The sequence below is a fragment of the Patagioenas fasciata genome, chromosome 9, assembly GCF_037038585.1.
Source record: "Patagioenas fasciata isolate bPatFas1 chromosome 9, bPatFas1.hap1, whole genome shotgun sequence".
NCBI classification, from domain to species: Eukaryota; Metazoa; Chordata; class Aves; order Columbiformes; family Columbidae; genus Patagioenas; species Patagioenas fasciata.
Window position 1 is genome coordinate 8,666,243 of NC_092528.1, and position 27,032 is coordinate 8,693,274.

The following is a 27,032-nucleotide window of genomic DNA, read 5'->3' on the forward strand; positions in this document are numbered from 1 at the left end:
GCAAATGGCTGGAACTTTTGTTTTTTGTAGGAAAATAATCTCAAACCCTTTGAAGGCATGTTGGTCATAATAAGAAATCATGCTTCTGTTCCTTTAGGCAGTAAGTGTTGATTAAAAGGAACTAGTAAGATGCATTAGTGCAGGTTCTAAGCCATATGGTTCCTGAAGGTTACAGTATAATATGTAGTGGTATTGTGCAGAAATGGTAAGCAGAGAAGCTGTGCAGTACCTTTCTATTGTCCAGGTTCATCTAGCAGCTTGACCTGTAGTGTATCATGTTATGAGGAGTGACTGGGAATTTTTATTTGAAGGAAGCAGCTCTATTAATTATTCAAGTAGGAGAGTAATTCCATGTTTACCATAGAGCTTTCATCGTGGTATTCCCGTGATGGAAGAGATTGCATCCTTCCCCAGAGGTACTACCTTTGGCAATTTATATTAAGCCAAGACCTATTTTTATGAAATGGGAAAATAATAACATTTCTCAGTTATGACCGAATATTATTTCAGTTGGAAAAAGTCAATATGTCTTGGTAGAGGAAGATGAAGTGTTGTTGTTCTGTTAGAGCTCTTTGAAGGAGCAGATTGAGAACAATGATCTGCTGGATGTGGTGTTTGTATTTCCAAAAGCTTAAAAAGTCTTTTGCTGAAGGCTCCTGAAGTTACGGAAGTTACAGGACAAGCATTTGTAGATGAGTATAAGCTAGATATCCACTGTAAATAAACAGGTTAAAGCCCCATACAGTTACAGGTATTGACCAGATTTTGTTACTACTAGTGTAACTAAGACTTGTAGCATTCATTAAGTTCATAACTGACCTGGAAAAAGTACTGAATTACGAAGGAAACAGTTTGGGTAATTCCAAAGTGTGAAAATGACATTGATGCTGTGAGTGTAAAGAGTTGCAGAAAATATCATGAAAGAAAAATAAAATGCCAGATGAAACTCAATGTTGATAGATGCAAAGAAAAGTATTGAGAGAAAGCCAGTTCGAAATATTAATATCTGTATGTGTTGATGGGGTTTAAATTAGTTATTGTGGCTTATGAAAGAGATTTATTAATAATTTTAGGTAATTCTTAAAATATCAGCTTAATGGGTAAGTAACATGCAAAAGAATAATAGAAGGTTAGGAATTACTGTGAAAAGACTACAAAATGCAATATGCTGTTCCTTGAATGTATAACTTGAAGGGAAGAGCACATTTGTCTCACGGGTGTGTTAGAGCTGGGAAGGTGCAGATAGGGCAGCTCTGATGTGTTAACCAGCTGATGTGGAGGGGTGGGAAACACCAAGGGCAGTTTGCTGCACACAGGGTATACATGAGGAGGGCATGACAGGTGTCTATAAAATTCTAGGCTGTTGAGAGGAAGTAAATGAAGACATAGATATCGTATCAGAACAAAACCACTGATGGTTCATTCTTCCGGCTGCTGGGAGATGGTGAAAGGGCAGAGTGGGGGGCTCCAGTCTGGGAATGCTCTAGCATCCCAGATCGCTCAGGTTGCTTGGGTGCCTCCTGCCTACTTTGTGAATACCATCATATTCCTCTACCAAATGGTCTAACTGAAGGTCTTCAGGTAAAAGCCCAGGCAGCTGGGACAGCACTCGCTGCAGGCTACTATGTGTGCCATATTTCACTCTTACATCTCCGAGTTGTCTCTACCATCTTATATTTATCAAATGCTAAAGTTGTTGCATTTTGTCACTGTCTTGAGCTCTGAAGTACAAACACATTCCTGTAGTGCAAAAAGGACGCTCTTGGGCTTTGAGTAGTACGATAGTAATCATTAATGATGGTCAGTTGTTGAGTGACGCAGTTCATAGAAACTCAGGATATTTTTAATATACTTTTCCCTATGGATCTCTTTGCTTAATTCCATGAGTTCTTTGTTATTATCTAGAAATATTAAAAATGCATTGGTCCACCTTTTTATTTAGTTTTATTCTATATTATATGATGATTGCAATCTCAAATACTGTATCCTTAAGTACATTCCTGAAGCTAAATGTCTACCAAATAACAAATTGTATACTGGGTTTTGCAGAGCAGTAACACTCATGCTCAAAATCAAGAACTTATGTGGCATCTCTCAAATACTTTGAACAGCAAAACAGAGCACCAACATTTAACTTCTGTTTGTAAGATTTATTATTTTTTCTGCCTCGATCAGTCTAATTAAATGATTTTGCCATTGTGTCACCAGATGAAGGCAATGAATTATGCCAATAGTGTTGATAATGCATTACACAAGGGGAAGCAGTTGCAAATATATATTTTTCAGGTGTAATTTATATTAACAAGACTGTCAACCCTCTTTTGTTCAGGGTTCTGTTCTTGTTTATGGGCAGGAGGAGGAAGGTTTCTCTGTCAGTCGTCTTCTGTACCTGCTGGCCTCATGCATGGAACAGTGACTGATATAATAACCCAGGATTTGCTTGTGGTTTGTCTCCAAGAAGCTTTGGACCATCGTTAGCTGCTACTTGGGACTGTTCAGCACGTGATACTGTGAACACTCTTGGAGGGTGGGTTCGCCATTGCCTTATGCTTTGTTCAAGTTGGTCCCCCCAGCTACAGCTAATTTAAAATTCTACCCTTTTAGGGCAGTAATGTGAGAGATCCTCTTGGCTGGTGGTGTCTTTCATGCTTTAGAACTCACTGGGTTAAAATTAAGCCCACTGAATTCCACAGCATTCCAGAGGATTAATATTTGGATTTCTACTTCATTTTGAATTTAGTACTTTCTTAAGACACTGTAATACTTGCTTACAGTTAAGCATTTCTGTAAACAGTTCCAGAAAATCCATTAATCATTTCCAAAGTACAAAAGAGTAATGCAGCTAAACTGAACTCTCCCTTTCCATCTTCTGTACAGGTTCAGCTTCCTCTGGGTTTTTGGAAGTGGAGGTGAAGGCAAGTGGGGAGCTGCGCTCTGGGAACACATCATCACTCCTCTCAGAAAGTGGCTGCCTGGTTTGAGGTAAATGATTTAATAACAAGAGAAAAAGTGAGCTTGTGATATAGCAACCAGATGTAGTTGCTTGTGTGTTTAAATACATTATTTGATAGTATTGTTGCACAGTAGGTTTCCATTTCACATACTTCTACCTCATACCTCTCTATGGTGCCTGTTTGGTGTTGGGAAGAATCAGGTGTATCAGACTGTTGGTAAGCAAAAGTAGTATAGAGGAGATGGTATTTCCTTTCTGCCAGCCCTTCCACAAAACCAGAAGTGATCCTGGCAAAGAAATTCTCTCAAAAGGTGAGACTAGCCTTCAAAAGGGAGACCATGACATGGGTGAAACAGGGGCAAGCTCATTCAGCTGCAGAGACAGGGTCAGAATTTGGGTACAAAGTTTGTAATGCCGTATATAAACAAAAAAATAATGTAAAGGTAGTTTATCTATGTACCAGGTTTATCAAGGAGGGTGGCTCTTTCCAACCTGTGTTTGAATGACCATTCTTAGACTCAGTAAAATCTTCCACAAGAACAGTATTAAAGCCAATTATTTACATCTCTAAGTCAGTTAATTACCTGAATATAAAGAGCCTGTAAATCCTCAGAGATAACTGCTGTGCTGAGAGCAGGGGAGGCAGGGAGTAAGATAAAAGTGTCTTCTTTCTTCCTTAACCCCTGCCTGCTGGCGTGAGCAAGGCACGAGTGCTGTGTAGAGATGATTTAGGATCATTTAATGTTACTCTTGCTTGCGACAATGCTAGAAGGATAATAGTTCAGTGCTCTCTTGCCAGAGCGCATTTGCCTTTGCATGTAGTTGGTGCCAGAACTGCTTGTGGATGACAGCCAGGAGACTTGGGGATTTCTTTCTATCTGGAGGTTTAAAATTGTACATGTTGGAGTTATGCAGTTAAGTGTGAGTTTGAGCCTGGTTTTCCTGCTATTTAATATATCAGGTCAAGCTGTGTACAGTAAACCAGGTAAATGTGAGGAAGCATTAAAAAAAGCCCAAACTTCTACAAACCCTTGAAGTACTTAAACTTACAAAGGATTTAACCTGTATTATTAATAGAGGGCTAATTTCAGCCCAAGTCATAAGTACTGGAACTTACTAAATCAGATTTTTACATGTTCTGCCCCATCAGGAAGATCCAAGTATAATGGTTGCCCTATTCTTGAGGCTAGTAAAAAGGTATGAAGATGCAACAGATAATTATCTGTGCAACACTATTCTTATTAGCATCCTAGTTGTAGGTGATTGTCCCCAAAGTTTAAGAAATGATTTGGATATGTAATAATTTAGTACATTAGTTTTAGACATGAAAACTAGTTTAACCTGCAATATGAAAAACAAGCCTTAAGTTTGTTTCCCTGAAGTACTTATTTCAAGGCTTGTTTCTTACCAGTGATCTTTTTATTTGCTTCTGTTTTCAAGCAACTCAAGATTATTTTAAGTGGGAACAAGGTAGAGGAAAGAGAAAAATTATTCCTACTCCAGGCTGTTGCAGTTCAAATACATCTTTTTCTTTAGTGAAGCAACTTTATGCAAACAAAAACTACCAGCAATATAGTACCCAAAATAAAACAGTGAGCACTAAGTCAAGTAGGAAAGTTGTAAAACCGTGTTCCATTGCTGAAATATTCAAATAAACATTGTAAAAACTTCAGGAAGACTTTATGGGGCCATAGATGCACAGTGTAAAATCATTCAAGTTCTGTTATCAAACTACACTATTTGTTCAACATATTCTTATCAGTCCAAGTTGAAATTGAGTATCTCAAGGGAGGGCAGTGCTTAAGCTAGTGCGTATGTGTAATTCATCTCTCAAACTGCATGTGTCCTGCTGCTTTCTGTATTACACCTTTGCATACAGAATCAAGGTGAGGATCAAGTGAACAGAACATTGATGATAAAAATAAAATATGTGCAAACGTACGTGAATATCTAGGTAAAGATGACTGTTTTGCCAACGTGTGCTGTTACTGCCCTGGGTGCACGCTGCGTGTGGGTAATGCCACAAGGAGAGCTATGGCAGCTCTGTAATAGGACTGCATGGGCAAAAAATTGCAAGAGTGCTTGCAGAAACGTGAAAGAAAAATGCAGAATAATAGCAGGGGAAAAAAAGGCTTAACATTAATCTAGAGATTTTTCCTAGATCAGTTTCTTTTATTCTGTAGTTGAAATGTATTTAATGGAAAAGATGCCTTTAGGAATTACTTCAGTGAAAGCATTAGTTGAATTTGAGATGTTTAAAGTGCTGGCCTTATTTCCTAATGGCCTGGTATTGTGTGGCATTGTATTTCCGTTGCTGGAAGTAGATTTGTCTAGTAATGAAAGGCAGGGAATGATTTGTTATCCGGTGGTCAACATGCCTGTGGTGAACACAACTCCCAAAGTTTATCTTCCTCATGAAGAAATTGTTGGAAAATGTATTGACAGATAGAAGAATCTTTACATGTTCAGATATGATTTGACCTTCTCACTGAGTAATACTTTATTGTGCAAATAGTCTTATTGAAATCAAGGGCACTGTCTTACAGAAAAAAATAAATGGAGCAAGAGTGGCAGAACCAGATTGGCAGGCTCTGAAGTAGATGAACAAGATACTAGTAATTAAAAATACCTGGTAAATAGTTTGAAGATGAAATTTGCTAATCAACTGTGGTGTTTATCAGCTGGAGTAGGTCAGGAATTTCAGTACTGAGATATTTCCGTCTATAAGCTTTGCTCGTCCATGCGTCCTGTTTCTGTCTGTCCACTGTCTGCTCATCTCACCTCATGTGGAGATGACGAGGACGGGCCTTCTATGGGTTGACTGGTGGCACCTTAATGTTTTTACCACAAAAGCAGATGGCATATCTAGGTAGCCTGAGCTTACTGAATAAGGTTACCTATGAAGTTAATCTGGATCCAAATGCAGGAGAGATGTGGATTTTACAAGAAGGATATTGTGGAAGCTTGGATTTAAGCTGAGATTCTAAACTCTCCAGAATTTCAGGAATTTTTGGTGAAACATCAGCTTAGGGTAGAAAAATGTTCCAGAGAGAAATTATACAGATGTGATTAAACAACACTTATTGCAGTAACAGTTATTTAATCAGCTACTTCTATAATCAAGTAGTTTTTCTAGTAGTTCTTTTAAGAGTTTGGCTTAGCTCTAAATAAACTGGAAAGAGGAAGGATGGAAATCCTTAAGTGTAATCAATATTTTATTTTAAGAAATAAAATCAAACCTTGTATTTGTCATCCAGGACCTGAGTTACAGGCTGAAAACTAATTTGTCTTCTGATTTGGGTTTTGGCTTACGCAAAGGTTTCTGTTGACAGAGAATAAATGACTTTGTGGAAAAGACAAGCATTGGGGACTTGAAAGATCTGTGCTTAGTTCAGAGCTGAGTCTCAGTATTCCTTGAAATCACTTAATCTGGATGTGTTTCCCATCTGTTCTGCTGTTCTAGGTGGTGAGCTTTTAGGACTGTTTGTGTACAGACTAATACAGGGGACCCCAAGCGCTTCTCAGAGCCTCTTGTTGCTGTTGAAATGCGTATGTCAGTGAAATTCATTCCTGGTTTATGTCTTAAGGCGATTAGATCTTAATTAGATGCAAGTGTGTATTCTTCATTTGCAAGGAATGGTGGGGTGCATTTACAAATGTGTTCCTCCTGTACAGAAAACTGATTAAATAAGCCTGAGGGGAATGATTTAAGAAGGATAGCAAGGTGTAAGCTTATGGAGAATGTGTTGTAGGAGGGAGCAGAGCAGAACAGTTGTGAGTCACCTACTTCTGCTGTTGATGTCCTTGTGACTTTGCAGTTTTTTTCCCAAGCACAATGGCCTGGTCAGACATGCCCAGGCCTCCTCCTGAATATTCAAACTCTATAATCTCAAGTATCCTTGAATTAAAAACACTGACTGTTACTTTAGTTCCTGGGGGGAAAGAAAAAAACATGCCAGAAATATGTCTTGATCTCCTACTGTGTTGCTATTCTAGATGGACCCATCCCCAATCACTGCCTTTGGTCCCAGAGTTGCACTCCATCGTGTAGCAGCACAGCTACTCTTTGATCTCCTACGCTCTGCTGACTGCTGGCTTTAAATGGAGGTTTTCCTGGAACAGCCATCCCGTGCTGCACAACTTAAATCCAGTTTATTTGAAGACAGATGGTGTTTTAAATGTACTAAATAGATACTAGCACTGTGTGGTATGCACACATTTTGGCAAGCTGCCATTCTGATCTGTGTTAGAAAGCTGTTTAAAATATATATTCATCAGTTTTGTGTGCCCTGCCTCCCCTCGTGCCTGCCAAAGTGTGACTTGCTATTTTGTCAGGTAATGGGGAATAGTGGCTACTGAAGTTAATGACCATACTTCACATAAATTTACTATTAGAATTCCAGGCAAAAAATTGTAGATTGCTTATCTTAATACAAGGAAGAACAGCTTCCATCTGATTTTATTTAGGTAGCAGAAGTGCGTTCTATATATGTGCTGTTCCCTGTGTTCCTCAGCCTGGTTACAGGGAATAGCAATTTAATGGTAAAATAACCAAAGCCTCCAAGCTCAGTTATGTCTGTTCTTTCCGACTTGTGTACAACACCCCGTCCGTAGGTTTAGATTGCTGTCCCTTGATAGGAACTGTAATTCTTCGGAGTGGGATTTTTAGATGCCATTATGGAGAGGTTCCCTGCAGCCTGGACTATAACAGAGAGTGAATGTTGTTATGAACTGTGAATGGGACAGCGAGAGGCCAGTGCTGAGTGTTCTGTAATGTTCTTCCTTCCTGGGGTTCACTTCTGTTTGTCAGAATTCGTGGAAATTGAGTGAAATACTCAAAGATCCTATTTTTTATCTCAAATATAAGTCAAAATATGCCCTCCAAAATAACCATGAAATGCTGTGGTTCAAACTAAAAGATAAAGGCTAAACTTTGTTTGCAATTAAGAATGGTGAAGAGATGTTCACAGGGATAAATCGACAGTTTTTCCTTGCTGTGAAGCAAGACAAATGATGTAATGGAAAGCGGTTTCGGTGAACAACATTTATCGCTGTTTCTCCATTTTCTGTGCTTAATGACAATTATTCATACCAATTAAATATTCATTAACTGATTCAAAAATGCACTTAATATTGTAAGTGCACTAATATATATTAAAATTATATATTCTTAATAATTTTAAGTGAAAGGAGCAGTGGTCTGAACATAGTTCAAACAGATGACAGACCACTCACAATAAACTTGTTTCATATGTTTTTTCATCCCACGGTCTCACAGTTAATATACTAAATCTCGTAGCTAATATGCTTACCCTCAAGAAGCTTGGAAAATGATTCACTTTGAAATATAGAGAGCTCTCTGTGAATGGGATATTAAAAGGGGGATGGACTTTTTTCAAAACTTCTCAGCCTCTGTGTGGGGATTGCAGTTGGGTGAGTACCAGGTGCTTTGGAAATAGTAGCCCACTGCATACAGAGTCAGTTAAATATATTTACATTTACATTGTAATGTTTGCTGTCGTGTTCAAAAATATGAACTAGCACATTCTGTGCAGGTGCAGCCAAGTGCTGGCTGTTGTTCAGTATGTTCCTTCTGATTTGGTATTTATGAATATATTTGTGGATATATTTGACTGCATCAAGTGCAGCATGATGGACACCCAAATCCTGATGGAAGCCTGTGAATATCAACGTGATTTTCATGTCTTAGGTCTTCTGTAAGTTTAGATTAGTTGCAGTAACATTGCCTCAGCAGTCCAAATACCTCTAAGGGAGGTGCTTCACTAATACAACCTTATTTTATGCTTTTTATATGTGGGATTATGACACCGTAGTATCACTGCAATACTGCAAGTCAAAAAAAGGAAAGAGGTAAAAAGGAGTGAAGGGAAGGTAGAGGATAAGACTGGAAGACAGTACCTGGTGTGTAACGGCCACTTCCCATAACTTCCCAAATAACTAAGGCAGCAATATTTGCTCTGCTCTTGGTATGAAGCGTGACCCTAGGCAAAGCAAAAGCCCAGGGTTTTTACTAGAAAAGGCAAAGAAAATAGCTGTTATCTGCTTATCTGCAAGATTATGACAGGCTGCTGACTTGAGGTTGCCAAGGAAGGGGTTGGATGAGAAGCATTGCTGGCAGAAGCCATGATCGCAATGTCGTTTCAGAAGTGACAACACTTGGTTTTGCCTGCTATGAGGGGAAGCATTTACCAACACAGAGGATAAGATTTTTTTTAAAAAAATTATTTTTAAAATTTTTTTATTACTCTTCGTGCTTTACATGGATAACCTCACAGAATGCAGAAAAATATTAATGTTGGTCCATGTCTTCTACTTTCATGTTTCTTCCACCTGCAACCATTTAGTCCAGCTGTGGCTTTCTCCAAAATTCATGAGATCAGATTTGTATGTGTTATGGATATTTTATATGGTGCTTCATTCTATTCACACAGGATCTGCTGTAGCTCTGTTTGGTAAGATCAGTGACTCTGGTTTGTGATCTGTGGTAAAAACAGCTTGATGTGACGCGAATACTGGAGGCCTGATGTACTCTGCCTTGGTCCCTCTGTGGAGTTCAGTCCCCCAGTAGAAAACGTGATAGAAGGTGGATACCAGGGTAGCAGTAAGTGAGGAGCTCTTTATATATTCCTACTTTTTAGAGTTGGCACAGGTATCAGGTGGTTGCCTGAAGGTGCTGAAGATTTGTGGCTTTTGTCATGAATGTCATGAAATGAATTTGATAGTGGAATTGACTATGGGCCAGTGGAACTGATCCAGCCTCTGTTAGCCCTAGGTTTGCGATTGCTTTACTCAGTGTTAGTGGTCCATAGCATCTGGATATACATTCTGATACGCAGTAAAATGAAAGTGGGAGAATGTTCAAGAAACCCAGCTATTAAGTAACCTAAAAAACCCCAAATTTCAGTAACTATAGACACTTAAGTTTGTATCTATTAACTGTACATTAGTGGGCTAAATAATAAAAGAATTTAAGATGGTTAAGTTGATGTCTTACATGTTATGGTAAGACCAGCAGAAATGCAGTGTCTGTTCTTCCTTTGTCTTGACACTGTGGATGGAGCAGCAAGTTGGAAACGGTGTGTAGGGGTTGCAGGGTGTGAGTCTTTTGTAGGTAGAGAATTAAACAAGTGCAACTTGTGTGCACCTCTGAAATAACTTCAAATATTCAGCTTCTTGGAAAGATCACACCATTTTTCCCTAGATAAAATTGCATGGAGAGCGGTAGAGTTGTGTTAAATTTTACATCCATAGGAAGCAGCAGATATTAATAACTTCACAGGAAGGTCTCTCCTGTCAAGTCGCACTTATTTCCCAGAATACCCTCAAAAGTAGAGAATTTTCTAACAGAGATTATTTGAGGCTTTCTATATAAAGGCAACTTAAAAATGTAGTGAGGACAGGTGCACATTTTGTGTTGCCTTTGCATGCCCAAAAGCCCTGTGCTCTGGAATTTCTGATAAACGTGTCTGTACGTCTGGTACTTATGCAGAATTGCAGGGCTGTCATGAGTCGCTTTCTTTTGTAAGAAATACAGAGTTTAGATTAGTTTTCAGGGGTGTTTTGAAGTATGCCAGGAATTCAGAGGGGCCTATTTGATGGAGCTAAGCAAAACAATTACCCGGTGAAGTGATTTCCCTACAAAGCAGCTTGGTTTGGTTGTCGGTCTTCCCTCCTTTCATAGCTGTTCATCTATGATTTGCAAAGACATGTGATAGTGGTTTTTTTTCTTTTTCTAAGCAACCAAACCTAAACAAGGGAAACCTACCACACACACAAAAAACTTATTGGTGAAAGTTTCTTTCAAAGAGTTACAAAAGGATTTATTTCACTCTGTGAGCATTCTGTACTAATCACTTCATATATCCTTAGATCTTTTAAAAGACTTGAGTTCTGAGTTCAAAAAAACCAAAATAATTTATCAAAATTGTCCTAGAATGATGAATGATCTTTTTTTATTATTATAACATTTAATTATGTTCTATGTTGGATGTTTTACTCACTTCAAACACTGTAAGGTGTTTTGAAGTGGACTCAAACTCGTTCAATACATGGATTGTCATGAGGAGTTAGTAGGAAGGCAGTGGTTTTCCACATAATTATTCTTAAGTATAGGTGCTGCAGCTGTGTAGCAGCTATTAATAAGGTTTCTTTTCTTTAAGAGAGCTCTGCTTATCAGCCTTGGCTAATTTTCCAGGTCTGTCTGCCTTCTTAGTCTTTGCAAAGCTTTTTGTTCCGAGTATTGTTACTAACAGGGCTGTGCTGAAACAGATGATTCTTTAGTGGTTAATATAAAGAACTCTCTGATCAATGGGAAGTCTCTTAACCTCTGCTTCCTGAGCAGAATAAATTCATTCAGTGTCTCGAAGATGCTTCAGTGATCTGGAGACTTAAAAAAAAAAATAAAAGAGTAGTATTATCAGGATGTTACCTATTAGAGCAACAGAACAGGAAATTAAATCAATTAAATATTAATGCAGAATTCAAAGGAAAAATATTTTAGCATAAAAATATGCAGAGGAAACACTATGTAAACAAGACAGTCATCTGATTGAAATAGTGTGCACCGAATGATTTCCCTGTGACCTGAAGCTGGAGGGGGCTGTGATGGGAGGCGCGAGCTGTCAGACAGTGTCCCTGACAGTTCCGCAGCACTGAGGTGCCCGCGCTGAGAACCTGGTGAATATGGACACCTGCTTTACGCCTCTGTCCACTCCTGCTTTTGAAAGTCCATCAGAGCTGGATGGGATTCCTGTTGTCATCTCTGTGGTTGTGCTTGGCTCCGTTCTCTGTATTCAGTTGCCCAAAAATGCTTGTATGGATTTAATTTATACTGTGGGCATGATGATCCCAGTTTGCTGAAAAATCTCACAGGTCTAATAGGAGTTTTAAAGAGGTTTTTGTACTTCTTTTTAGGATGAAATGGTAAGGAACACCCCCAAATGCAGCTGGTTCACATACTCAGTTATTCAACTTTGCAGACTGCCCAGTTCACGCTCTGCGCTGCCCGTCTGCTCTCCTGCCGTGCTGCCCACAGCCGGGAGATGGGGCTGGGCACGGCTGAGGTTACAGACTGTGGCCAGAAGTGAGTCTCGAAAGATGAAAGCAATTCAGGGTTCAGAGCGCAACATGCGTTGGCCTGCCTGCTAACAGCATCCATATTGCTTAGTGCTTTTTTGAAGCTGTGTTCAGCTCACAGATAGTCAAGTTCACTGGATCTGGCATGGAAGACTAGATGGATGATGCTTTTGTGCTTATCTCTGTATCTGAAGCTCTCTGTTTTGCCATGTGTGCTGACCAGCTCCTCAGTTACAGGATCTGAAAGTCTGTCCCCCAAGCACTATGGTCTTACCTGCAGCTCTTCAGTCTCTATTATGGGCCTTTTTGATTTTTTTAAGGTTAGAGTCAGCAGTTGCTGGTCAGTCTTTCTCATATTCAGCATTTCAAGAATTGCTCTAGGGTCTGTTTTACTTGCATCTTTAGCAAGGTAATATTTCACTGTATTATTTTCTGCCATTCTTTATGTAGAATGAATGATGCTTTACCTCAAAATGGTTTACATAAAAAGAGAGTTTAATATTATCACACCTTTTTGGAAATGAAATACCTAAGCAGAACAGGGACATGCGAGGCAGGTCTCTCAAGATCATCCAGTAATGAGAAATAAAGCTAAGAATTAGTGTGGTGCTGCAGTCACTGAATGTTGCTGTCTCCTTGATATTAATGTCCAGAAATAGCTAGATCAATACTTATTTTGAAATATTGTTATTTTAATGTTAATCTTTTCATATCTTGTTCTTTTGAAAGTTTGTTCTATGAAAGGCAGGAAGTTGACTCTTAGTTCAGTTATTTTTCTCATATCACTCAATTTCTCCTGGTTAAGCTGTTTTTACATAATTACGTTTATGTTTCAGTATAAGAATTCCAGAAAAAAACACTAGATCTTATATTCAAGATTCAAATGATGAATTGTATATCCATTCAAATCAGTGGCAAAACCCCCAGTTGCTCCAAACTACTTTTGTGTAAATTACTGACAACGTAAGATTACTGAACATAATCTTTGAGAACATTTTTTGATTAGTCATTAGGAACAAAGCAGTTTTGATTGGGTAGAATGAGATACTATTTAATCTGAACCAAACTATTTAAATTGGTTCTAAACTAAGCATAATTTGTCATTATCTAAGATGATTGTAAATGGCTTCCTTAGAGAGGGATTTAATTGGGACAGATGGATTAGACAAGGCTGTCCAATCCTGACTTGCTTAGCAAAATATTACTGTCTCAAGTCAGTGAAGATGAAGGAATGGATCAGGGACAGGACAAAAGAAAAGAGATCAATAAACTTCTGATGGGTTTGTTTTGCAGTAGGTTTTTGGTATTGTTTGTTTTTGAACAAGCACCTCTCATTCAGAATACTGGTTTCAAGTTATGTGTTAAAGCACAGCACCACATCTGTTCTTAGAAGGTTGTCTAACTGGGATGAATAGGGTAATTCTTGTGAGATGAGCAACATCCGAGTTGTGTATCTACTGCTACAGATTTCCCTTCTAGATTATTAGGAACAAAAATAGCAAATTTTCAGGTCTGTTTTCTGAAGTACACAGGCATGTTTTCAATAAAAAAATGCTGTAAATTAGAGATATATATATATATAGATAGATACAAGTGTGAAGTGCTTGTGTCGTTAACATTACACGATCAGCAGCTTCTACAGACAGGAAGCCGGTAGACAATGTTGGCAGTAATCTTTTAGGCTGGATACATGCTTATGCAATACAATATTTCCTTATTTAGCTTCTTGTCATAAGAGCTCACGTTGTGTTTCCAAAGCTATAGAGATACAGAACGTAGTTACCCCAAAGAACAGTTAGTATCTCTCTGGTGTTAGGGCTGTAGTAGCTACAACCTAGCGTAGGACGCTGCCATTCTGCGGTCGCCACCTCAGTCATCATGCTGCTTACCTCAGGCATTTGGAGCACAGGGTTAGTGACTTCAACTGCCACCAAATACTTAAGAAATGTATAGGATTTTACTATTATAGTAAAAGGAAGTTGCAAGTCATCCCTGAGTTTAGTGGTGACAGCCAAGCCTAGTGTTCCGGTACAGTTTTCCATTAAAAGCTGAAGCTCTTCATATTTCTACTCATTTGTTGCCTAAGTTAGTATTCACCATCCCACTGATTTGTGTGTCTTCTGTTAGGTGCTGTTCACGGGTTATTTCTTCACCCAGCACTACGATAGAAATATCCTGGTGTGAAGATTTAGGTGGATACTTGATTCTCTCACTGTATTTGTTGATCTGAGAGTTAATATTTTGGCTACATGCGTGGGAGATGTGGGGTAGTTCAGGAGTTTTCCTCCCAATCTCCATTAGTGCAAGCTCACCATGTGTATGCTACACCTTGTAGTAAAACTGCTCCAGTGAGCTTCTCTATTTCATCTCCCACAGTGAGAACTAACACCGAGTGCCAGCTGTGTAGGTGGGTACATGACTCATCTGACTTCTCACTTGAAGTACCTTCTGACCTGTTGGTGACGGAGCTGCTTTGAAATGTAACCACACAGGTTCCACACGAGTTTTCCATCCCAGCACTTGAATTGGAACTATTAAAGATGTAAATGCTGTGTATGTGTTTTTTTCAGCCTGATGAAAAACTGCTTGTCCTGTCAATCATCAGGAAATGAACCTGAAATTGAGGTCTCTGTGCTTTGGTGAGTCCAGAATGAGTCTTACGTAATTCAAAGGTGGCTGTAGCTTGACTTCAGTATTGGTGGTTTCCAGCTGTCTGAGAGTCTGGGTGGATCGTGTTCCTATTTGTCCACAAAAGTGTTCAGGTACAGCGTGGTGGGTAATTCCAGGTATCCTGCCTGTTGATTGTAGCTGCCGGGGACACTAACTGATTTGGATGAACTGGGCTTTTTGAATTCACGTATGTTGAGGATATATGTCCTGAATGGATGCTCTGTGCACAGTGCATTACTTATTCTAAGAAATATTTGTAAAAATTAATACTCAATAGTAAAAATTGGAGAATGCTCCAAGCAAGAACATGAGAAGTTAATGTGACCATGATGATGAGGAGTAAACACTCATTTTGAGTGCCATAAGGCAAGTATTAGAGGTAGTAGTCCTTTCTTAAGGTACTAGGGTAGATTCTAGATTTTCTAATATTCCTACATTTAAAAACCAGAACAAATATGCTCATTTTTAACTTTGACATTTGCCCTTCTGTGGTTACTAATACCACAACTGTCTTCATGCATCATGTATCATTTGGACACAAAACAGGCTTCCAAATCCTCTTTCTTATGAGGGAATTGACCTTCTCATTAGTTGAAAATAACACTATGATAGGTAATCAATATTTAGTTGAAATACCAGCATCTCATCCTAGGCATTACTCATCCTCATTTCTGGAAAGTCTTCAGACTAAAAGCAAAATGTTTAGATTCAGTTGTGAATGGCAAGTCTGCCCTTATCCATACAAATCATGTATACAAGTGTTATTTTGAATGTACAAATTGCAGATTTGCACTTCTGAAGCTCATAGTGTGTCAGTCTGACCTTACACTTGAGACCCTGTATCTGAATGTAAAGCAGTTGCCCTGAGTGCTGCCATGGACTTCGTGAGAATTCCTGCTGGGACTTTTATGAAAGAATTCAATGGCTTATTATTTTTTTTTTTTTTTTAAAGCTGCTGTTGAGGCTTAGTAGGAAATCACTTTTTTCTCCACACTTTTAAAATGTGTCAGATAAAAATTAATGCAAATATCGATTAGCACTTGGAGTTGCGAAGTCAATTCGGTTTTGGCCTTTTAAAAGAAAATGCGCCTTCACCTACCCTTTTTCTGTAAAGCTGAAGGAAGAGCCGAGCAACTATCTGAAGACGTGGCTTCAGCTTTTAGTGGAAGTGTGACCTAATATTCCTTGGCTCAGCTCGAGTCTGCTTGAGCTGTAATCAGAGTAAAGGTTTTGTGAACATGAAAGCCTCTTTGTCACTTATCTCTAACGAGGCTGTGGAAATTATGTGCCAACATACGCATGTTTCCAGGCAAACTGGAGACCCTGCCTTACAACGTTGCTTACACTCTATAGAGGCTGCATTCCCTTTAGATTTTTTTGCTGTCACCTCTAGTTTTACACTTCTTTACCTTTTTTTTTTTTTTTTTTTTATTCTTTTTAAGTACTACTTTATTGCAGGAGGATCTAAAGGAGTGTTTCTTCTGTCTGCAGAAAAAAATGAGTCAAGATAGCTGTGGCATTGTGTTTCCTTTTACCCCACCTTGGTTCAGGTACCTTCTTTATTCACAGCTCAATACTGAGAGCAGTGTAATCAAATCTGTGCTACATCTGCTTATGAGAAGTTAATCAGAGCAGCCTGTGTAGTTAACAGCTGTGATTAAATGAGGTGAAATGCTTGAAACAAAAACCACCTCAGTGTCCCTTAGCTTAGGGTTGCCATATGTGTATCAGGAATGCTATAGATCGTAACATCAAAATTAGGGGGTTTTTTTGCTTCTGTATGGCCTTTTAATTTCTTAATAAGTGTCGCAGGGTAAAAGTATATGTAGACTTGAGCCTTATTCTGGCACCAGTGCAGATAGAAATCCAAAACCTCCAATGGATGGCTGTATAGATGGCTGTTCTCTCATGGACACTGTGTTTACTGTGGTGCTTGTGCTGTTCAGGGTTACATCCTCAGCCTGTCTAGTGTCAGGATTGGACCTCAATAAAGCACAAAGGCAGAAGAATCCAGGTCTTAATGTGGGATATACTTAAGATGTGGCATATCAAAACTGTAAGGTATCCTTTGATTTTTTCTGGCAATGACAGTAGTAGGTAGAGGAAGATAAAGTAATAGTCATGTGTTTTTCCCAAGAAAAATGTTGAGATCAGGTTAAAAGTAAGTTTTGAAGCATCATCAGTAGTGGAATAGTTAAGCATCAAATACTTCTAGAGGTTATTACTAAGAATTGGATTGGCAGAACTGAGAGAAGCTTTTCCAAAATGGGCCTGGCAGCCCGGACAGTGGCTGCTCTGGTGCCCCAGCAGCGCAAGCCAGGGTTTACGAGAGTAAACTGAGGGTTGAGCAGTAGGCATGGTTTGTACCCAAATATAAAATTACCTAACAAATAACTGTAAAATTATTCTAAAATAAGAATCAATCTATGTATCATAAGGTTAGTGTTAGCTAAAAGTCTCTTTTTTCTCTCTTATTGTTCACCTTTAATTCTCTACATGCAGTGAAAGATACCTGGGCACGTGGAAAAAATCCATAGCTGATAGCATTTTATTGAGAAGATAAACCATAAACCATACATAAGGACTATTGCATCTGCTAAGCTTAGATTTCTTTCTAATGCTGCAAGAGTTGATCAAATTAAAGATGAAATCATGCTTCAGATTGTTTGCTCTTCTGACACAGAGTTTCATCTAGTTCGAAGGGATAAGAAACCCTAAACTAGCGTGCCCACCTGAGTAGCTGCAGACCGCGTGTTTGGTACTCAGTAGCAGGTTTGTGTTTTAAAATGGAGCTTCAACACTTTATTTTTGAGCATGTCTCTTTGTACAATGTGATGCTGTCAACCTTTTAGTGAGTGAACACTGGTTACCCAATGCAGTAATGGTTCCAGATGCACTGTTTTTTATATTCTGCAGTTGTTTCAGTCAAGAGAAGCACGTGCTATTGTAAAAAGCCTTTCCAGGAATCACTGGGGTTTTTTTTGTTCATCCACCAGTGGAATCCTATGATAAGGCTGAGTTTATACAACAGTAATATGGGATTTATGATACACAGAAAAAAGAATGTAGTATTAAGGCCAAGAGCAGCAGAACCAGAGTGATTAGTATTCTCAAAACAGTTTTGAGTTTTGAAGTGTAAATGATTACCGAAGTTCTGCTAAGATTAGGAATAGCCCTCTAAAAGTTCGAGGCTTAGCGTAACTTAACATGCAGCTTTTATCTGAATAAAGTTGGAAGTTACACAAATTTAATTTTGCAAGATGCTGATCATTTTGCCAAACCTCTCTTAAAAAAGAAAAACAAAACCATCACTTGCCTGTTTGTTCTATGCTTTGTTGCTCTTGCAGGGGATGGACATGCAGCTGCTTTGTGGGAAATACTGGAATTACTGTAATGGATTTGATCAGAGACTGGGCTAAGCTAGTGTCTTCTCTCCAGTCAGAAATCAAGATCTAGATCTCCTGATTTCACTAGATTGCCAAGAAACAGATAAACTGGGGTTGTTTTTTGAGGGGAGTAATTTCGCTGTGTGCATTGCTGCAGCTCTGCTGTTGCCCTCCAGGTTCAGGCTCCCAGCTCTGGGCCAAGGGCTCTCGCCACAGCCAACTGCTTTTAGTCCCATCTACTTCTTCAAAGCCTCTTAATTTTACCTGGATTTGATCCCAAGGTGATAATACCATTTTGTTCTCCTATTAGAAGTACTTTGGACTGTTATGCTAGTGCTGCTTGTTTCATTTAAATTGGAGAATTTTATTTTAAGGAAAAGATTGCAAACAAAAATAGTTCTACAAACAAGTGGTACTTAGGTCCTGTTCTTAGTGTCCAGCTCACTCTGGGGAGGCTGTTAGTGCAAAAAACAGGCTGGTGTGTGAAGATACTTTTGAGAGACAATATTTTCCTCCCAATACTGTTACAAATGATCTAGTTCTATCATCTTTTACCTTCACACTCAGCTGTCTTTGATGTATATAACCTTTGCCAGTTATCTATTTGTTTAATTCTTGTGAGGTGTGGGGTTTTGGTTTGGGTTATGGCTTTGTGTTTTGTGGTCTTTTTACCTTTCAGACAAAGATACCTGTTGAACTGAATTTCAGATGTGAAAAGAAATCTGCAAAGAAACTCTTAGCGTGTAGGACAGTTTTGACTACATATTTTTTGTAAGTAGTCCAACTTTTAATGGCTCAATAATGATTATGGGATATCTGTTCATCAGTAATCAATTATGCCTGTGTATTTTTATTCTTAAATAAAAGCAGATACTCTAAGAGTGGGCTGCTACTTTCAAATTTATCACAGGTGGCCTTTTGTTTTTAGGTTAAACTTGCTCAATTAGTCTATCAGCGATTTTATAGAGCAGAGAAATATGCACGTTTTTCTCAATGCCCAGAAGAGCAAAGGAAGTGTAATATAAAGCATTAATCTACATTGGTGATGGATGATGTTGCTTCTTGTGGTGTCTTATTCTTAACGTTTGAGTGCAGATTTTGCAGAAATGCAATGTGACCCCTATTTTGCAAGAAATATTAAACTTATCTTTTTCTTTTCAGCATATTTTGCTAGCGAGGGGGCAAAGCAGAAAGCTCAAGTTGCCATATAAAGCTAACTGAAAGCTTCTTAACAAGTGTAGGTGTTATTAAAAAATGAAGGACAAATTTATGAAGGTGTTGCATGTTGTTGTGGTAGGTCGAATAAATTTGATTTTTTTGTTAATCTGCCTCACACTTGTTACTCAACTAATGTAGTAACTTTATGATCAAGACATTTTGGCTATTTGGTATAAAAATATAGTATTCTGATAATTTCTAGACAACAGTTTCATATGGTCCCATAATGGTAAGCAATTAAATGATAATTCAGGAACCGTGTTTGGTTGGTATGGTAAGTGCAAAGGCAGGTGTGGAAAGTTATTAGAGGAGACCAATAAAGGTGTAAGAAAATCCCAGAATATAAGTATAATCATGTGTATTCTAGAAAGCCGCCAGCACTCAATTTGATATGCAGTCGATGTCACCTTTGCAAATGAAACACCGGAAGCTTCTTTAGCAATGAATATAAAAATGTGAAGATCAGTTATGCAGAAAAAGGAAATTAAAAAGTAACTTTTATACATAGGTGTGATTAAAGCTGTAGAATAGGTTTTAATCCTTTTGGGACAGGTATCCTGATGAGCTGTTTACTGGAGATAGACTTTGCCCTTAGGATTCACTCCAGGCTTCAGGGAATTGTAGTTCAGGCAGTGAATTATTTTTTGTGGAAACATAGAGACAAGCAGCATGAAGAGCGTCCCTCTTGGGGTCAGCGCGGCTGGGGATGGGGAGAAGAGAAGAATGGCTTTCATTTGCAGCTAACACTGCACTGCCATAAAGGGCCCTAAGTATAACACACTGGAATAGATTTTTGGGGAATTCGAAATGAGGTATAGTGCAGGAAAGAGAAGCTGCAATACAAGCAGAATAGAGTACTTCATCTTACAGCTTCAGGTGTAGCTCCACACAAGATTTTCGCTGCACTCGTAATGGATGTTTGCTGCACAGCAAGTCATTCTAGGCAGAGAATAGATCTGAACGTTGCTCCAGTCAAACCATTAGCTGAGCTTTAAATGGTAGAATAGCTCATGTTGGGGTGCCATAAACTTATTCTCCCACATTCTGTAATCCCCTGTCCTGCAGCAGGTCTTTTCTGGGGAAGACCAACTTGAAGTTGCAACCACTTTGAATTTCTAAATTGTTTCATATGAGTATTTGTTCTTCTGCACCAAGGCACTGGAAGAGTAAAGAAGTCTTGTGCCATGTTTAACAGCTGCCTTTGTGGAGCTGTAGGTTGACCTATGGTATAGAACCATGCCTCGTTACCAAATGTCAAATGTGTTCTTAGATACATCTATATAGATGTCCTCCGGGTGAGGATGGTTGAGTTTTTACATGGAGGACAAATGGTATTTAAGAAGCTCAGAGACTGATTGCTTTCTCATTTGGCAGTGCTGATAAAGGGAATCAGATCTCTGGTAACCTTACTTTTGTACCCCCTGTTACCTGTAAGTGGACAGGGCAGTTGAACATTAATTTCAGTACTTCTTTTTGTGATGGAAGGGGAGAGCTTTCTGCCTTCTCTGCCAAGCATACTAGAAGTGGTAGGCACGAAAAAGCCATTAAAGCACAGCTATTGCTCAGGAACTGTTTTCTGATGGGGATTGTTAACATCACAGGAATTAGGTAGTTGGGCTATTTTTAGATGCCTATAACTTTTAGAGGCAATTTGAAGGAGTAGATATCATCTGGGGTGTGGTTTTGTGCTGCCAGAACAGCACCTTGAGATAAGCAGGACTTGTCTCAGTTTGGAATCCTTAATTTCCTTCAGGACAGAGACTACATAAATTCAGGCTTGCACTTTATGACCTCTCTGTCAAACAGCTTGTGAAAAGCGCTCTGAGAAGGAGAGCCAGCTGGGCACTTAGCTGAGGGGAAGGGGGAAAGAATTGGCATCATTTGTAGCAGCAGCAAGGAGGCACATTCACAGATGTTCAGGTGCTTTCTCTCTCCTGCAGGGCTGACATGAAAAGAAATAAAGGTTAGAACCAACAGAGGAATACACATTTTTAATTAAAACAAAGATGCCAGGTGTTTCAGGAAATATTTTAAATTTAAAATCAGAGAGGGGAGAGGATCCAGTTAATTGATCAACTGTGGCTTCCTGATGCCACTCTGATCTCCTAAAATGATGAAATTGGGTTAAATAGCTAATAGCATGTGCTAGTTGTAGGCAAGAGAAATTCAGAGAATAGAATTGCTCCAGATACTCTGTCCTGCTCTCTGAGCAATGTGATACAAACAAATCACATTAACAGCACTCCTTGGGTTTATATTGTCATGAATGGAAGAAGAGTTTGGTCCCTGTTGCATAGTGAGAAATATCACTTTAGTGATAACTGCTCTGGTAGTGTTTGCTGGCACTGCAGATTCCACCGAGCTGCAAGCAAGGGACTGACTTTTGCATCTCATTGTTGAATTTGTGGACCTCTTACCTGTGACACACAGAGTTATTTGTAAATAAATCAGGGTTTGAGTAATAGAGTCAAATTGGGATCAGGACCTCCAAAGTGCTCCTCTTAATTTTGGCCACACCTGCTTTACTCTGGGCTAATTTGAGTTATCAAGGCAGCACCAGGTAATTTAATTGTATAAGGAAAAAAATACCATTTTTATATAAACTGGTCTTGTGCTGTAGCAGTCCAGCATTAAGGAAACTGATCTGGCTTTGATCGTTGTGTGACTTGGTCAGAATAATTTATTCAGGCACTGGGATGAGTCTGGCTTGACTTTCAAATATTAAGTGGAGTTTACTTTTAGAAAACACAGCTTATTACTTGTGAGATAAGTAAACTTGATATGAAGCTGTAGGGACAGGATGAATAAGGAGACCACTAGAGCTCTTATTACATTTTTGCTGAAGTCGCTATAGTTCAAATTAGATCACTTAAGCCAGAACCATATTGCTTTCTTTTCCTTGCACTCTTAAGTCTGTAGTCAGAAATGGAGTTCTAGCAAAGTGGAGAGGTGAATCCAGGTCCCACAAGTCTTGCCATGGTGTGACCACCGGGCATCCTTTACCAGAATATGCACTGCCAGAAATATAAATAGTGATTCACTTTGCCTGAGTATTTGTGGGAACAGCACAGAGCCAAAGGTCAGAGATTTTTGAAATGTGCAAGGGCAAGAGATACACTATTTCACAGAACTTCGCTGAAAATTCATCATCCTGTTTGCTGAAGTTCCTTTGAAAAGAATAGTCAGATTATTAGATTTGATTTTCCAGCTTTTGATGTTGTCATCCTTCCACTTATGGGTTGTTGTCTTTATTTTGCCAAGGCTTTGTTGTTGTTGGTGGTGGTTTTTTTCCCTTAAAAAACAGACAAACACACAAAAGCCAACAAAAACAAAAAACCACTAAATCGGAAATACTGGATAATAATTGCAGGAGTTACAGGATTTGTTTTAGTGAATATAAGTTGCTTTATAACATCCTCAACAGAACTTTAGAGTTAAATATGCTTGAACAGCACTTGGCACTTGTTGTTATATTAATGATAATTGATTCTCAAACACACACAAATCTATAGTATGGTGTGAGCTCTCTGACATCCCAAAATGCTTTGCTTGAATTGCAATACCTGAAGTGCTCCAGGGTTTAAATCAAAATGTAATTATTTTGTTCCTCATAAATCAGCATCCCTGAAGATAATACCAGCTTGTATAAGAACCCAATGGTAGGGTAGCCATTCATCTTCTGAAGAGCCAGAGTGTGTGTAATGGTTGTATGAGTAGTTAGTGACTCCTCCGACTTGGAGATGACCAGTTTTGTGCAGAGCAATGGTGGGATTTAGATATAGTGACAGTACAGACCCCAAAGCTGGACAGACCTCTGAAGTGTATCACAGCTGGTTCTGAATGGTTAAGTATGTAGTCTCTCTGCAGATGTAACTCTTTTTCACCTCTAAAACACAGAAAGTAATTTTCTATTTATGCAGTGAGAGTGTGACTGTGACATGCTCAGATACCACATTGAGAGCCTTAAAAACATTTAAAATAGAATACTTTGGGGTTTCCATTCTGATACTCAATGTACTCTGTTCAGTTCTCCCAGTGTTGGTAGGGGTTAATTGTGTTTCTTTGTTACACAATGTTGGCATATACTGGAAGTGATGAATTTGGGTTTTTAAGGCATCTCAATATATTGAATAAAATTATCTCATTTTTGGCCATCGACCCCCTAGTAGCATACAGATTTCAAAACCCTGGTGTGTTGGCTAAAGCAGAGAGTCTTTTCTAACCTTCTTGTGTTTGTTTGGTGTTGTGACTTCAGTGAGTTGTCATAGGCAATCGAAGCTGAGCTTAACTCTGTGTGTGCATGCTCTTCTAAATTGCAGTATGAGTTTGCTTAGGATTCACACACATGAATCGTGTTTAATACAAGAAATATTAAAACCTATTTTATATTTTTAAGTTAACAAACTCTTCAGGCAGGCCTTATGAAGGCTGTTCTAAAGCTTCATGCTTGGGAAATGTGTTCCATGTCATAATTAGCTTTGTGCATGCCCACGTAGCATATGCTTTTAATTAGTGGAATCCATATGGATTTTTACATACGCTCAAGCTAACACAAGACACATGGACTTAAGGAGGGTGAATTTTTAGGCTTGAGTTACAGGAAAGGCTAGGCCCAAAGGTACAACAAATCAAGTCTTGTTTAACGTGATTACAATGTGACCTGGCTTTAGCTAACAGTTCTGGTTTCAAGCAAACATGAAATGCAGCTTTTGAGTCTGAATGGAAACTGGTGACAGTAACAGCAGAATTCTTGTGCAGTGAGGTAACTGGGATTGTCTCTGCTACTCCATTCCTATGCTTCTGTTTCTTTCCTAATATTATAATAAATAATAAAAAAACCCCTGTAGCCTCTGAGTATCTCAGGGAAATGGATGCATCTCCAAAAGGAAGTTACCATTGCCACAATACTCGCTGGCTGAACCGTCTCTCTTCGTAGTTGTGGGCTTGGAATTGTGTTCTGACCCTTGCAAAACCAGTGGGTTCCATGAGCCTGGACACACTATAGTTCCTGGAGCAGTTTGTTCGATGTTCTCCAATGCAACTAGTGCTAGAACCATTTGAATCTTACCAAAATGCAGTTATTGCTAGCACAGCACACAGAGATGTTTAGAGGATCAGGTTGCATCTGGGTGTGCTCATGGACTGAAAAATAAATTCTCTATGGAAATAACTTTCATCAGGCTTGAACTAAACATCCACATATATGATTCTGGCTTTGAATTCAAGAGGGAGGAGGGCAGAAGTGCGGAGCTGGTGCTGTACTGGCTTTGCTCCGCCTCAGGCCCTGCACCCACGCCAGCCGTGGGCTGCGACTTTCTTCAGTTCTCATTCCTCCGTTTCCCCTCACTGCGGAGCCACTCCTGATCTCGGTTTCCCTGGAGGCTGCTGATGTTACTGCAGAAGCTGTGCTCTCTCCTCTCACTGACCACATCCTTTTCCTACTTTTGAACTAAGACTTTTGCCAGCTGCTCTGAAGCAGCTGGAATATATTGCTTTCCATAGCCTTTGATATTTAGCAGCAAGACCCTGACAGAACCGTGGCAGTGCTGGTGACATTTAGTGAGGTCCTGTCTGGGATGAGACACAACTGCCGTCAGTTCAGCCATCTGCTTTACAGCTTTCGTTAGAAATATCAAATCCACAAATGAACATTGTCAAGGGTGCGAAGAGACTTGCAAAGGGTTGAAGTATGCTCCCTACCTTCATCTGGTTCCCTCTTCCGTCTATAAATGTTACTCCTCTCCAGAGGGCTGCCTGTCTTGCTTCATTTAAGCCTCTCCATGAGATGTCTGGTGCTATGCTTTATTTATTGCATGCTATTCACACCTTGTTCTGAGTAGAGAAGTATTGATTTCCTTACGGGCTTTTCTGTGGTACTCATCATTTTCAGCTAAGTGTTTCACAAATGCTAATTGATCCTCAGCTCGTCCATTAGGTGATAGGGTGGTGGGTATTTTCATTCTCTGGATGAAGAGCTGAGAGCCAAATTAGGCCCCCGCAGAACAAAAGGCAGCTCATTTCTGTTTGCTTAATTTGACGTGACACTGCCCTGGCTTCTCACAGCAGATCGGTGACAGTTCAGCTGTTGACAGGCACAGTCCTGTGACCCCAGCTGCAGCTCTGAGCACTTGGGGCTCCTGCCTTTCAGACCCTGAGGTCTTAGCATACCCAAAAATGAACAATGTAATTAGTACCTCTTGTGGGAAATTTGTTTAAAGCTATGCATCTGATCTGTAGGAACTCATACAAAGTGGTGCAGCGTTCTCTGGGACTAGAGACCACGAGAACGTCCGTTCTCTCACTGCTCCCCACTCTTTGCAGCTCCCGTTAACACCGTGTGTCCCATGGCCAAGTCTCTTGCCATGAGCTATGGACCTGTTCCATGGATCCTAACAACCTGCCCTTTCCCACTGGTAGCAACCATGTTTCTTTACCAAATTTCCAGGTTAACACAATTAACTTCAACTCAGAGCAGTTGTCCTTATAATTCCAACGTGTTGCTTGGTTTCTACAAAGTAATTTATTCTTTCTGTACTTTTAGAGGTAACTATATTAAAGCCTTAAATGTAAAGCTATGTGCTGGGCCTTGGGTAGGGATGGGAATACAAATCTGGTTTCCTGAATCCAAGTTGAGTTTTGCCTACATCATGTGTATCCTTGCTGTCACCCAGAATTACTGTAATGCAAACCTAATCCAGCATCAGCTTGCTGCTGAAATGTGCTGCAAATCCATGCGAGATACTTAATGTCAGGAGCAAGGTAGTTATTATCAGTGTTCTCTTCTAATATTTTTTTCTTCTGGTGAACTGAATTTGCATAGCCTTTTTATTATTATGTTCATACTTTAAACGGGTGATAAAAATCAGGCTGTAAATAAGATATTCCCTACAAGAAGGAAGCCGGTGCAGCCCTTACAAACAAACAGACTTTACTCAGAACAGCTAACTTAGCAGGCACTTGCTGCATTCACCCCTTGGAGTGTTTCAGGAACACCGCTGAGCCCTCAGAAAGGTGTTGCACACCTTTGTTTAAAAATATTGTCGTCCCCAACTATTATTTGGACAAAGGAGCAGGTTTGCTGGTCTCATCCCCAAGCCTTTTGTGCTCATCGTGAAACTCCTGTGCAGTTTGCTGCAGATGGCAAACTGTGCTGAAAATAGCAGGGGTTGCTGCGGGGAAGGATTAAGGTGCTTTGGTGGCAGGAGGGTAGTGTGAAGCAGCTTGCTGCTTCCCTTGCTCGTTATAACTGGCTTCTGCTAAAGGCTGTTTGTTCCTGTCTGTCTTGAGCATTTAGTTCAAGATTAATTAAGAAGCATCATCTGAGACTTGGATTTATTATGCCTGTTTAGATGAAAACAAAACTTTTCTTGGATTTTTACAGTTGTTTTATTTTCCTCCTAAGTAGCAAGCTGTAGTTCTGGCATCTTTTAATATGACTAAAGGGTAAATAAAGAAGCCTTTATTTAACAACTGCTGTTTGCAGACTTTCTGACATTAAACATGGGTAGTTGTTTCCAATGGAGGCTGCTTTCTTGCTTTCCAAAAAGGGACCCTGCTCTGTGTGTGTGTGTCAGTAGGAAAGAGGTCAGCTCTACTGGTAGCTTTTAATTGCAATGGCATACCATAATGCCCTCCCTGCTCCTACTTTGTGTGCTTCTTTCAACTGTGCAGCAATTGTGGACAGAAGAGTATGTACAGTAGAGAAAAAA